Source organism: Chiloscyllium plagiosum, chromosome 3, assembly GCF_004010195.1.
Source record: "Chiloscyllium plagiosum isolate BGI_BamShark_2017 chromosome 3, ASM401019v2, whole genome shotgun sequence".
In the NCBI taxonomy this organism is placed as follows: domain Eukaryota; kingdom Metazoa; phylum Chordata; class Chondrichthyes; order Orectolobiformes; family Hemiscylliidae; genus Chiloscyllium; species Chiloscyllium plagiosum.
The window spans coordinates 130,419,643-130,434,164 of NC_057712.1; positions in this window are offsets into that span (position 1 = coordinate 130,419,643).

Consider the following 14,522-nt stretch of genomic DNA (forward strand, 5'->3'; position numbering starts at 1 on the left):
CCTTAGCCTTTCAGGACTAAACACTTCTGTCTGACCCTCTGCCTGTTCAGGTTTTAACTGCACCATTACGTCAAACAGGGTGTCCACTAACTGAACCTCAATTCCTTCATCTTTCTTTTTAGTTTTCGCTTCGTGCTGTAACTGGGATCTGGTTACTACGCATCTGGGAAAAGACTGGGATGTTTTTGTTTTAATTCCTCAGTTTCTTGGTCTTCCTTGGGCTTCTCCACAACAAGGGGTGTCACTCCCACCTTGGATCCTGCCAAATCATTTCCAAGAACAAACTGAATTCCTGGAAATGACACTCGGTCAATCACTCACATGTTGAAACTGTATTATACTAGAGGGAAAGAGCTGGAGAAACAGGTGTTATGTGATGAGTGAGGAATCAAATCCCCAGTCTTGAGTTGGCACTCCAACCTGATCTTACATAGGGGAATGCTCAATTTCTGTCTACCTATCCCACAAATTACCACACTCGCAGGTAACAGATCAGAAAGAGTGCATATTCACTCATCTCACTATCAGCGACTGGTTAGATCCTGTATCTCTCAAAATTATAACTATCTTGTCCTTCTCCCCCTTTTCTTTCTGAGTAAACTTTATCCACAGGGGCAGATTCTTTATAGAGATCAGGTATTAACTCCATACCCAGCCCCTGCCTAAGTTGTACACTCTCCTGCAGCTCATCTGCTCTTCTTGGGGTCTCCTTTATTACCTTCACTAATGCCACTGGCTTAGCTTCTTTTACCACATCTTTTCCCACAGTGCCTTTCTTTAACAACCAGCACTGTGACTTTGCGTGTCCCACTTTACCACAGTGGAAACACCTGAAGCCTTTCACTTCCTGTCCACCCTCTTGGATATCTTTTTTAACCTGTGATAAACTGTTACCAGTGTTCTCTACTCTTGGTTTCGTAGTGTAGGATCTCCCCTTCTCCCTCACACAACGAACTTCTGGCCAGAATCTTGACTTATGCACCAACATGTACTCACTTGCTAATTCTGCTGCCCTTCTCACTTTCTGAACTTTCTGTTCCTCCTCTTACCATCTCTGGAAGTGAGTTATTAAACACCTCAAGCAAAATAATCTCTCTTAAAGCCTCAAAGGTCCTATCTATTTTTAAAGTATGCACTCATCTATCAAAATAACTATGTTTAATTCTTTCGAACTCAACATAAGTCTGACCTAGTTCTGTCTTTATGTTTCTGAATCGCTGTTGGTATGCTTCTGGTACCAATTCATAAGCACTTAAAATAGCCTGTTTGACTTCTTCATAATCTCTTGACCCCTCATCTGACAGCGCGACAAATACCTCACTAGCTCTGCCTACCAGTTTAGTCTGAACTAGTATTACCCATAAATCTTCGGGCCACTCCATTTGCCTAGCCAGTTTTTCAAATGAAATAAAGAAGGCTACAACATTTTTCTTATCTTTCTCATCAAAATGTGGCAGACCACTACCTTCTCTTTTAACCTTGAGAAGTCGCAACTTCAGAATCAGGGCACTGCTTTAAAATTAGTCTTCATCCTTTCAGGTCATAGATGAGGACACTTTTTCTCTCTCAGAAGTTTGTGCAACTTTGGAATGACTGCCTCTGAAGGCAGTAAAGGCAGCATCATTGAATTTAAGACAGGGATGGATAGATTCTTGTTTGGCAAGGGCATCAAGTGTTACTGGAATAGATTGGAGTTTCAAATTCAAAACAACAAATAGATCAGCCTTGATCTTACTGAATGATGGAGCATATTAGAGGGACCAGATAGTCTACATCTGCTCCTATTTTGTACGTTCATAAGTTATTGATAAGAATAAAAGAACGAGGAGCAGGAGTTGGCAGTTTAGCCCCTTGAGCCTGATCTGCCATTTAATATAATCATGTCTGATTTCATGTTGGCCTCAGCTCCACTTTCCTGACCACTCTCCATCACCCTTCAACCCATTACTACTTAAAAACCTGTCTATCTCCTCCTTAAATTTTACTCAGTGTCACAGCATCCACTGCACCCTGGGGTAGTGAATTCCACAGATTCATGATCCTTTTCGAGAAGTAAATTCTCCTCATCTCTGTTTTAAAACCGCTACTCTTTATCCTAAGATCAAAACTCTCATTCTAGATTGTCCCACAATGGAGATATCCTCTCTACATCCACTTTATCAATCGTCTTTAGCATCTTATATACCTTAATCCTGATCCTGGATTAATGAGAAGTGTAGGAGAGTCGCCAGGTATACCTAAAGAAGAGGCAACAGTAGAAGCTGGATAATATAGGACAAGCTAAGTGCAACAAACAACAGATGAGATTGGAGCTCTGTAGACCAGTCACACCTAGTTGTGACTGGACATTGACTAGGCAGAGGACGCTGCAGTAACATTTCCCTCCTTAATCACGTCAGAGCCCAGATCATAAGTGTAAAAGGTAAGGCTGAAGAGTTTGCACACATCCTCAACCAGAGTATCCAGGTGGAATCTACATTTTGCCTCTGCATGTGATCCCAAACAATGTTTCCCCTCAGCTGTGCATAGACTGAAGTCAGCAAATCAGGTCTTTCAGATCAGCGTTTCCAACCTTCCATATGAGTATTGTCAGATACGGTTTGGAAAGGCACATTAGTATACTTCAGTTCTCAGCTTCTGGTTTGCCTGTTTAAAAGTTGTGTGTTTGTTCATTAGAAAGGGCTACATTTGGTACTGTTGCCTCATTAGCATACCTGATAACAGCAAGCCTAAAATCATTATATAGAATGGTCATTGAACTCAAAATGTTAATGTTTCTGTCTCTATAGATGATGCCAAACTTGACTTTCTCCCAAATTTTCTGTTTTTATTTTGGCCCGAAATTAAATTTTCCAAAATATATATTTACATTTCATGGAAACCCAAGTCTCTGTGAAATGCGTCCAGGAAATTGAAATTTTAAAAATCATTCCCTGCTTCACAATCAAGTTCTTGATACCATCGTTTTTTTGTTTGAAGGGAGGTGTGGCATAAGTTGCTATTTTTCTCAAGATAGAATCTTTGACCCAAACACATACCATTTAAATTCGAAAGTTAATCATTAACGTTTGAATACCAGCTGGAATCGCTACTCCTGATCGCTATACATTGACCAAAACCAATGTATGTCTAGTGGGTTGCATCATGTTCAGCTATGGCACACCAACACATCAGCATATTAAGACCTTCAGCCATGAAGTTTGTCACTTGGTTAGGATATTGGAGTGACATTATGAAAAGCTGCCTTGAAAGAATCAATGCCTTCAGACGGAGCACGAGGAAAAAAGAAAATTCCAAGTATAAACTGTGCAACATGCTACACAATTCATGGTCTTGAGCATTTGGAACCAAGTCAAACCCCTGAAGTAAGTTCAGTAATCTGATATCCAAGCAAGGTAGGTCTGCAGCACTCCAAAATAGTTGGCTTCTGCAAACTAATTTAGAACAAGCTCAACAAGCAGCTAACATCCTTATAATGTTTTGTGTTCTTTAAGTTGTTGAAAATCTGGCACCAACACAGGGTGCACTTGACCATCGCAAACCATTGGTTAACCCAAGCTCACCTAAACTACAGACTACAGAAACGTTTTTTGTGGGAGATGACCTGCTTTCAAATGAGCAACTCCATGGACATGGAATTAGAGCCATGGTGTCATACCCACAGAACCAGACCCTTTGGCCCAACTTGTCCATACTGCCCAGTTTGCTAAACTGAACTAGTTCCATTTGCCTGTGTTACAATTGAATCTAAATTGAATTCTAAATGTGCAGGGTTAGAGGGAAGGAACAGGAGACTAATTGGATAAAATAAAATGTCTTAATCACACATGTGTTTCCTCGGAGAGGTCCATGAACTGTATGAGCTCTTATATTTTTGAAAAAAAGGAGTGGCACAGTGGTTCTGTGGTTAGCACTGTGGCCTCACAGCACCGGGGACCCAGGTTCAATCCCTGCCTCAGGTGACTGTCTGTGTGGAGTTTGCACATTCTCTCTGTGGCTGTGTGGGTTTCCTCTGGGTGCTCTGGTTTCCTCCTGCAATTCTGTGCAGGTTAGGTGAATTGGCCATGTTAAATTGCCTGTAGTGATAGGTGCATTAGTCAGGGGTAAATATATGGGGTAGGAGAGTGAGTCTGTATGGGGTTACTCTTCAGAGGGTTGGTGTGGACTTGTTGGGCTGAAGGGCCTGTTTCCATACTGTAGGGAATCTAATCTAAACCTGCTTCTGACACTTTCTCTCGTAGCTCGTTTCATGTACATGCCAGCATCTGGGTGAAAATGTTACTCCTCAGGCCCCTTTTAAATCTTTCCCCTCTCACTTTAAACCAATGCCATCTCGTTTGGGACTCCTATGCATTGTTCGCTGTTACACTTCTTTACAACTTGGTCATCTTGCTGCTGTCATTCAAAATCACAGTCCAATCACTGTCATTGAAGTGTTCTCCCTCACTGGCTTTTGTGTAAGATTGGTGAGTCGTACATCAGCTGGAACTTTGCAATATAGCTCCATGATCAGTAATGACTTCATACATTCTGGGTAGACTTTGTGTTGGTTTTTCTAATTCATTTTCTGTCAGTTTTGATTGTCCTTTGCCTGATTGCTCACTATATATCTCTCTCATTCATTCTGGACTGAATCTTATCATATTTAGGCAGTGTCATTTTCATTGAGTTTCACAGAAGATTCCTCTCTGTGAGGCCTAATGGGTTTTCTCATGCTATCATCCAAAACTCACCTTAATAACTGCTTAGCACACACCTCTGTGACACACCTCTCCATAGGACCATAGAATTCCTACAGAATGGAAGCAGGCTATTCAGCTCAACACATCCATACCTCCAAAGAGAATCCCACCATATCCCTGCAACCTTGCACCTCCTATGGCTAATCCATCTAGCCTCAATCCTGGACACTATGGGCAATTTAGCATGGCCAATCCACCTGACCTGCACATCTTTAGATTGTGGGAGGAAACCTACACAGACATGGAGCGATTATGCAAACTCCATACAGACAGTCACCCAAGGCCCTGGCACTGTGCTGCTGATCTAATAATCGCTCAACTTTCACTGTGGTCAGAGGTTCTCACTGCTGCTGAGATAGCATCCCTAGTGCCAGTGCCATCTTGGAACCCCAGCTGTGCATCTAATAAAGAGTTGTCAGTCCCGAGTTATTCTTCACCAACAACGTAGTGACAGCTGAAAGCCAACACTTCTCATTGGCATGACTGACATTGCTTTGTGCATGCAACTGCACGTTGTGCTGTTACAGCGCAAGGCCACACAACTCACCAGTGCTTAGCAACAGAGTTGAAAAATGTAACGTTGGAAAAGCACGGCAGGTCAGGCAGCATCTGAGGAGCAGGAGAGTCAATGTTTCGGGCATAAGCTCTTCTACACGATTGTGGAGGAGGAAGGTGAATGAAAGATAAATAGGAGGGTAGGGGTGGGACTGGGGGAAGGATAGCTTGGAAGGCGATAGGTGAATGCAGGTGGGGGGCACTGGTGAGAGATCGGAAGGGAGGGTGGAATGGATAGGTGGGAAGGAAGGTGGACAGGTGGAACAGGTCAAAAGGGCTGTGCCGAGTTGGATCAAGGATGAGTTGGGGGAAAGGGAGATTTGGAAACTAGTTAATTCGGGGTTGTTGCCATGTGGTTGAAGGGTCCCAACGCGGAAGATGAGGTGTTCTTCCTCCAGGCGTCAGGTGGCTTTGATTTGGCAGTGGAAGAGGCCCAGGACTTGCATGTCCTTGGAGAATGGGAGGGGGAGTTGAAGTGGTCGGTCACAAGGTAGTGAGGGTTGTTTGGTGCGTGTGTCCCAGAGATGTTTCCTAGTATCTGCAGTCCTCACTTTGTCCTGTGCTTAGCAACATCTCATCTTGCAGTCTTCTCTCTCCAAACCACGGATACTCTTTCTCCAATACCTATTGTAGCCCACCACCTTATTATGTGTGACCATCACACACACGGAAGCTTTCAATTGCTTCAAAACTTTTGCTTTTATTAAACAACATCAAAAGTGAACCAAAATCAAACAAACAGAAGCTGCCTTTGCCTCTCAAAATATAAACAAATGGCTTGCCTTTTGAGCAACAATGATTTTATAGTCAACAAATGATCACTGCACCCAGTTCTGAACACTGTGTCCCTTAAGGCCTGTCAGGCAGACAACGATGTTTCTCCTGTTAAACATCCTCATCCCCCTTCTTGGAAAACTGCTGTTGCCCTCCCAGTTCATCAGTATCCAGCCAACGTTCCCTTGCTACCTCTTCTATCTGTGCAGACCATAACATGCAAGGGCCCACTAGTCTGTACTCCTCAGACCTAATGTCTGCTCAATCATGGGCCTGGTCAAAGAATGGGTTGCATTGTATCTATAATCCACCTCAGTTAGGAGATTGCTTAACAGGGTCCTCATCAGTCATCCTTCGTCTCCCAGTAACTAGCCCGTGTAAAGGACCTGGACCTTCAAACACAAGACCTGCCAAGGATGTAGTCATCATGACAGTTCCCAGGGTACTGGGTGCAAACTTCAAACAAGTGGAACCAATAATGACTTTTCTATTAATGGACTGGAACCTTCTTCTATTGGTGAACTCAGCTGTGCTATGATATGATGTGTGTGTAGTCTCTCCCCCAATCTGCACCTGCGGGAAGCCAGCTATGTTGTCAAAGCCTACATCCCAGGCTGCAGCACTGACCTTGTCACGGGGAAATTAAATGAAGAGACGTGGTCATCAGTAAAAGCCTTGATACATTTGTGACAGATGATTTTTGCAGCAGAGAACGGTGGGTGCTGGGCGGAAGTGAAGTCGGAGCGCAAAGCCAGTCTGGAAGGTAAGTGATTGTTATTTGAGTGGGTGTATTCTAGGAACTAGGAAGAAGGCTGAAAAGCAGGACGTCCAGGGTGGTTATCTCCGGTTTGCTTCCAGTTCCTTGGGCTGGTGAGGCCAGAAACAGGGAGATAATGGACTTGAACGTGTGGCTGGGGAACTGATGCAGGAAGCAAGCATTTAAATTCTGATATGAATGCACGAAGCATTAGAAATAAGATGGATGAGCTTGAGACTCTTTTGGAAATTGGCAGATACGATATTGTGGGGATAACTGAGACATGGCTTCAAGTGGACAGGGCCTGGGAAATGAATATTCAAGGCTATACGTGCTATCGTAAGGACAGACTGATGGGCAGAGGGGGTGGGGTGGCCATGTTGGTAAGGGATGATATTCAGTCCCTTGCACGGGGGGACTTAGAATCAGGTGATGTAGAGTCAGTATGGATAGAGCTGAGAAATTCTAAGGGTAAAAAGACCCTCTTGTGAGTTATCTACAGGCCCCCAAACAGTAGTCTGAATGTCGGATGTAAGTTGAATAAGGAGCTGAAATTGGCCTGTCGCAAAGATGTTACTACAGTTGTTATGGGGGATTTCAACATGCAGGTAGACTGGGAGAATCAGAATGGTATTGGACCTCAAGAAAGAGACTTTATGGAGTGCCTCCGAAATGGATTCTTAGAACAGCTGGTGCTGGAGCTGACTAGGAAGAAGGCAATTCTGGATCTGGTATTGTGCAACGAACCAGAATTGATCAGGGACCTCGAAGTGAAGGAGCCATTGGGAAGTAGTGACCGTAATACAATAAGCTTCAATCTGCAATTTGAAAGGGAGAGGGTATAATCGGAAGTGACAATATTTCAGTTGAATAAAGGGAACTATGGAGCTAATAGGGAGGAGCTGGCCAAAGTTCAATGGTGCAATACCTTAGCAGGGATGACAGTGGAGGAACAATGGCAGAAATTTCTGGGTATAATGCAGAAGATGCAGGATCAGCTCATTCCAAAAAGGAAGAAAGATCCTAGGAGGAGGCAGGACTGGCCGTGGCTGACGAGGGAAGTTAAGAAACATTTAAACAAAAGAGAAAAAGTATAACATAGCAAAGATAAATGGGAAAACGGAGGACTGGGAAGCTTTTAAAGAACAACAGAGGATTACTAAGAAGGAAATACGCAGAGACAAAATGAGGCACAAAGGTAAACTGGCCAAAAATATAAAGGAGGATAGTACAAGTTTTTTTTAGATATGTGAAACGCAAAAAAATGGTAAAGACTAAAATTGGGCCCTTGAAGGCAGAAACAGGGGAATATATTACGGTGAACAAAGAAATGGCAGAAGAATTGAATTGGTACTTCAGATCTGTGTTCACTGGGAAGACACAAGCAATCTCCTTGAGGTAACAGTGGCTGAAGGACCTGAATTTAAGGGAATTTATATTTGCCAGGAATTGGTGTTGGAGAGACTATTAGGTCTGAAGATTGATAAGTCCCCGGGGACTGATGGTCTACATCCCAGGTACTGAAGGAGATGGCTCTAGAAATCATGGATACGTTGGTGATTATTTTCCACAGTTCAATAGATTCGGTATCAGTTCCTGCAGATTGGAGGGTAGCTAATGTTGTACCACTTTTTAAGAAAGGTGGGAGAGAGAAAGCAGGAAATTATAGACCAGTTGGTCTGACCTCAGTGGTGGGAAAGATGCTGGAGTCTATTATAAAGGATGAAATTACGACACATCTGGATAGTAGGAACAGGATAGGTCAGAGTCAGCATGGATTTATGAAGGGGAAATCATGCTTGACTAATCTTCTGGAATGTTTTGAGGATGTAACTCTGAAGATGGACGGGGGAGATCCAGTAGATGTGGTGTACCTGGACTTTCAGAAAGCTTTTGATAAAGTCCCACATAGGAGGTTAGAGAGCAAAATTAGGGCGCATGTTACTTGGGGCAAAGTACTAACTTGGATTGAAAATTGGTTGGCTGACAGGAAACAAAGAGTAGTGATAAACAGCTCCATTTCGGAATCGCAGGCAGTGACCAGTGGGGTACAGCAGGGATCAGTGCAGGGACCACAGCTTTTTACAATATATATTAATGATATAGAAGATGGTATTAGTAATAACATTAGCAATTTTGCTGATGATACTAAGCTGGGTGGCAGGGTGAAATGTGAGGAGGATATTAGGAGATTACAGGGTGATCTGGACAAGTTAGGTGAGTGGTCAGATGCATGGCAGATGCAGTTTAATGTGGATAAATGTGTGGTTATCCACTTTGGTGGCAAGAACAGGAAGGCAGATTACTACCTAAATGGAATCAATTTAGGTAAAGGGGCAGTACAGAGAGATCTGGGTGTTCTTGTACACCAGTCAATGAAGGCAAGCATGCAGGCAGCGTAGGTTCACAAGGTCAATTCTTGGAATGGCGGGATTACCTTACACTGAAAGACTGGAGTGACTGGGCTTGTATACCCTTGAGTTTAGAAGGCTGAGAGGGGATCTGATTGAGACGTATAAGATTATTAAAGGATTGGACACTCTGGAGGCAGGAAGCATGTTTCCGCTGATGGGTGAGTGCCGAACCAGAGGACACAGCTTAAAAATACGGGGTAGACCATTTAGAACAGAGATGAGGAGAAACTTCTTCACCCAGAGAGTGGTGGCTGTGTGGAATGCTCTGCCCCAGAGGGCAGTGGAGGCCCAGTCTCTAGATTCATTTAAAAAAGAGTTGGATAGAGCTCTCAAGGATAGTGGAATCAAGGGTTATGGAGATAAGGCAGGAACAGGATACTGATTGAATGGTGATCATATTGAATGGTGGTGCAGGCTCGAAGGGCAGAATGGCCTACTCCTGCACCTATTGTCTATTGATTGAGAAATTCCACACAAGTCCCCACTGGCGTCTTTGGAAGGAGACAGTCATATAGATGGCCACTGGAATAGGATGGCCACCCACTCCTGCAGGTCACAACGCCAGCATTTGGCATAATTCAGTGACAGTGTCCTGGGAAGACCTGAGCCTGCATTGACATTGCATCTGGAGGAAACGCATTGATGACAATAGGTTTGGCTCCTCCGGTTACCCCCTGCACATCCTGAGGTACCTTCAGCAGCTATCTCTTCACATGAAGGCTAGTTAGCATCTGTTGCAGGCTGCTGCTGACCCTGTGTTTGCTGCTGCTTCTGCTCCTCCTCGGTCTCTCTGTGCCTTTGATGCACCACAGCTACCAGGACAGTAATCTCTGTTGTGGCTGGATCCAGCAGCCCTGCTTGCATGACCGTGTGTAGGGAGCAGAGAAACAGAACAGACCCTTATCAAAGTGGGCATTCCGCACTCAAAAATGACAGCTTCTACATAATCCTCCACACAGTGGCATGCTGGGCATTCAAGTAAAAAGAGACATGGAATAACTCATCTTAGCACTTAGATATTGGAACTTATTCCAATGAATACAATCCCAGTCATACCGAAAAGAGACAGTAGGAAATTATATGTGCTGCATGATTACAGAACTTGTGTCTTCCCAGTTGTAAAGACTGTGTCCTTGCATTTTTCTGTATTTTTGATTGTGGACTGAATAGGAAAATAACTGTTTTAAAGCCAAGAATTGTTACATTTTTTTTTAAAAACAAGGTACCTGCCTCTCATTGTAATTGCTGTTTATACAACTACTTATTCAAGCAGTGGAGGGACGTCTAGTTACAGAGGGAGCTGGTACCAAACACAAATGGAGATATGACCAGTGGCAAGTGGCTGATGGTTCTGTGGACTAACTTTCAGATATTAATGACAGAGGCCTTCTGCCTCACAACAACTATCCAATTGACTACCAGGGAGCTGAATAACTTGGGGTGCGAATGTTTGGGCCCATAGAGGAGAAGGTGCTGTTTTTGCTCTGCGCTCAAAAGCATCTCAAGGCTGAAGGCGTGCAGTTCATTTCTCACTCAGAAGTTGCTGATGGTCCTAACCAGTCAGATTTTAGAAGCGTGAACTAGCTACCTTTTACCTTCTGCAAATATGTGAAAGCACCTGGAAAAAGAAAATCAAGCAGCAGCGTTCAGATCAGTTAAAGGATCATCTCAACAAACTCTTACGGACCCCTGAAGCATCTTCGCAGGATTTCCCACTGCCCAGTGACCCTTCTTCAGAACTGATTGTGGAAATAAATTGTGGAATTCTGTGTATTTTTAAAACAATCTTTACCTTTTGTAGTGATTCTGGAATAGTGGAACTTGATTTCCCCAGGAAGGGATAATGGCAGCTCCAAATCACACACAGCAGGCATCATTGCATGTTACAGTCTTATGTAATACTTTCATTTCACTTTGCACCCCTGTGGACCAAGGGGACCTTGCAATAGCTGTGTACATTGTTGCCCATTTTTGCTTCTTTGAATACAGCCTCTGGTTACTTCTGCTTCACAGAGATGTCTATCTTCAATTTGCAAGGACCAATAACTTGGTCAATATTGGTAAAGACCAGCATTTGCACTCCACTCCCTTGTACATATATTTCTCATGCATGATGCTTTAACTGCAAATTATTTCACCCTACACTCTGCAAATGCATAGATAATGCAATTGCCTCTTGAAGAGTCTCCCATCACTCAGATGTTGAGCCACATTCTTGGTCAGCAAGCAGATACCAATTCCACCCATCCCATTGTTGCAGCTGTTTTCAAATTGCAGGTTGCATTTAGCAATCAACAGATCATATTCCTTTCTAACCAACACTTCCTAAACAGTACACACCTACTGGACCACCACATGTGCCCACACCCCCATCCACCTTGACCGACAGCTCCAACTCTGACCCTTACCCCCTGACCCCCATCAGTATAGTTTGGCCCTTTCCACCATCATGCAACACAGACTTCCAGTGAGGCCCCACTGGTGGTGACCACCTGTCATTGCCACTCCTGCAGAATCCCATGGACTACCAACTCCTGCCCCCATGAGAGATATACCTTCCTCCCTTCACTGTGCTTGCTTTCCCCAGTAAAGACAGTTGATTCAGCAGGGGAGAGAGCAGATGGGAGTTTGCACTGAATTATAAAATGCAAGTAAGCAATTTGTGGAAGACAGGCTGTCTCCTACTTCAGATAATGAATGACGAGCGATTTAGCAGAGTGTTCCAGAGTTTGGCACAAGGAATTATATTAAATATTACCATTCTGAATCGTTACTCCAGAGATCAGAGATAGGGAGTTGTCCCAGTACAGTGCTCCATCACTGGGGAGATGGGCAGCGTAGTGAGTCCCAGAAATGGGTGCTCGGGTGATCTGTTGTGTGCAGAGTCCAAGTGCTCTGTGCTAGAGAGCTGTAATACCTGCGTGTCTGAAGGTCAACATTTGGAGAATTATGGGCAGGGGTTCGCCAAGACCTGGCACTGAAAGATGCTCTCTGTGGGGTGTCCTAGGGACAGTGTTATGGAATTCCCAGGATTCAATTGAAATGTAGACTGAGTGGACTGTCCTTGGGATATAAAGCACCAAAGGCAGCCATTTGGCCCATCTGTCTGTGCCAGCTTTTCGAAGAACTATTCAATTAATCCCAATCCCTTACACTTACCCTGTCATTCTATAAATTTTCCTTTCACACGCATGTACAATTTCCTTTCAAAAGGTATTATTAAACAAGTCTGTTTTTCCACCCTTCCCTCCTGGCTTTTTCTCTTCATCTGTCTCCTCTGATTACAAACCCAACAGCCGGCTCTCCCAATATTCTCAATCCAAATCCTTAATAAGTTCAAACGCACATGCTAAATCTCATCTCAGGCTTCTCTGCTGGAGAAGTACCCCAGTATCTTCTGTTTCTGCACAAGGCGGAAGTCCCTTTATTTAGTCCATTTGGGGAAACGATGGTTTTGTGGTATTCTTGTTAGACTCACATTCTGGAAAACCTGGTGGGTCTGGAGTCACATATAGGCCAGACCAGCTAACAAATGTCCTTCCTAAAGTGCATTAGATATTAGTGAACAAGATAGATAGCTACAACAGTGCTTGCCAAGTTAGCTTTTTAATTCTAGATTTTTATTGAGTAAACATTTCAATTTCTTCGCTGGTGGAATTCAAGCCCTTATTTAAGAAGACTTGTCCTGCTTAATTTTACAGACGACACACAATTGAGCAAGTCATGAATTAGATGAGAATATTCTTTTAAGATTCAAAACCTCTGCCACAGTCAAATGGGAATGGGAAAATTATTTCACCCACCCCCCCTCATCTGTGGTACTTTTATCAACTCTAACAGAAATGCATGACAAACAATTCTCCTACACATAAGAATTAGATTTAATGACACTATGTTATTAAATTCTGCACCAAAACCAGAAATTCAAGCAACTAAAACACTTAATTACAACAATGAAGCAAATTAATTAATAATACCACTTGGTCAATTTGAAATGTTTTTCTTCCTAGTTGTAATTTGACACAATCTGATTGGCTCAGGTCATAGAATATTGATCATTAACTAAGATCCTGTTGGAAACTCTGTTTTCAAATCGGCAGATGTTAAAGCCAAGATCAATCCCCTTTATACAACAGATGTTAGCTCTTTCTCACAGCAGTCTTTTCTGTCTTTACCTCTCTGACTTATATTATGTTACACTGACATGTTGGGCTGAATGGCCTGTTCTGTGCTGTAAATATTCTGTAAGGTCAGCTCCGTTTCCACTCAAAATCCCACCAAAACCTAACTGTCAAGAGTCTCAGATCTGTAGAATGACCATTTAAATGAGGCAGTGACTGAGCCTTCAGTTTCTTATTTAGGAAGAACCTGGGCCCTGACAACCCTACCTTGACATTAAACCTGTCCCAACAATGCACAGCAATAATTAACACAACTGAACTACATTGCACAGAACACAAAGTAGCTGAGGGTATAGAAAAAGAAACAGAAAATTACTTTAAGCAAACTCCCATGCTTAAAACCATGCATGATACAGGTTTAAGCTAGTGATAAAAGAGACAATTTTAACACTAATATCAGTTGATTCTTCAGAGACAGTAGTGAATGTGTATACAAACTAGTAAGTAGTTAATAAAGTTAAACACTTGACTTGGCTGAGTCAGTGTTTATTGCCCATCCCTTGTTGCCCTTGGTTACAACTGAGTGACTTCCAGGGTTATTTCAGAGGGCAGTTAAGAGTCACATTGCTGTGGGTCTGGAGTCACATGCAGGCCAAACCAGGTAAGGACATTAATGAATCAGATGGGGTTTTCCTGACTATTAACACTGGTTTCATGATGATTATTAAACTCTTAATTTCAGATTTTTATTGAATCCAAATTCCACCATCCATTTGATTTATTTATTTTTGTCACATGCGTCTTGTTACAAAATACGTGAAAATGTTGCATAGTGTCACCATTCTTGGCACCATCTTAAACACAGAAAAATAAATCAAAATGTAGAATATAGAGGTAGAAAAATGAAAAAATAAAGAAAAAGTGTCCACCTTTACAGTCCTTCTTGTAAATGCTCCGCCATTGGCCATGGGCCTGATGGTGAGCACAAGTCCCCTTTGCTGTGCCACTGCCACTGGAATGAGAGTTGCCAACCTTTGGTGCCATCTCGCCTCTACCACTGCCCTCGCCAACATGAATCCTCAATGAAACTCACCAATGCAGATGCTATCCATGCTGCTGAGTACCGTACTGGCCCAAACTTGACTCCACCACCTCCATG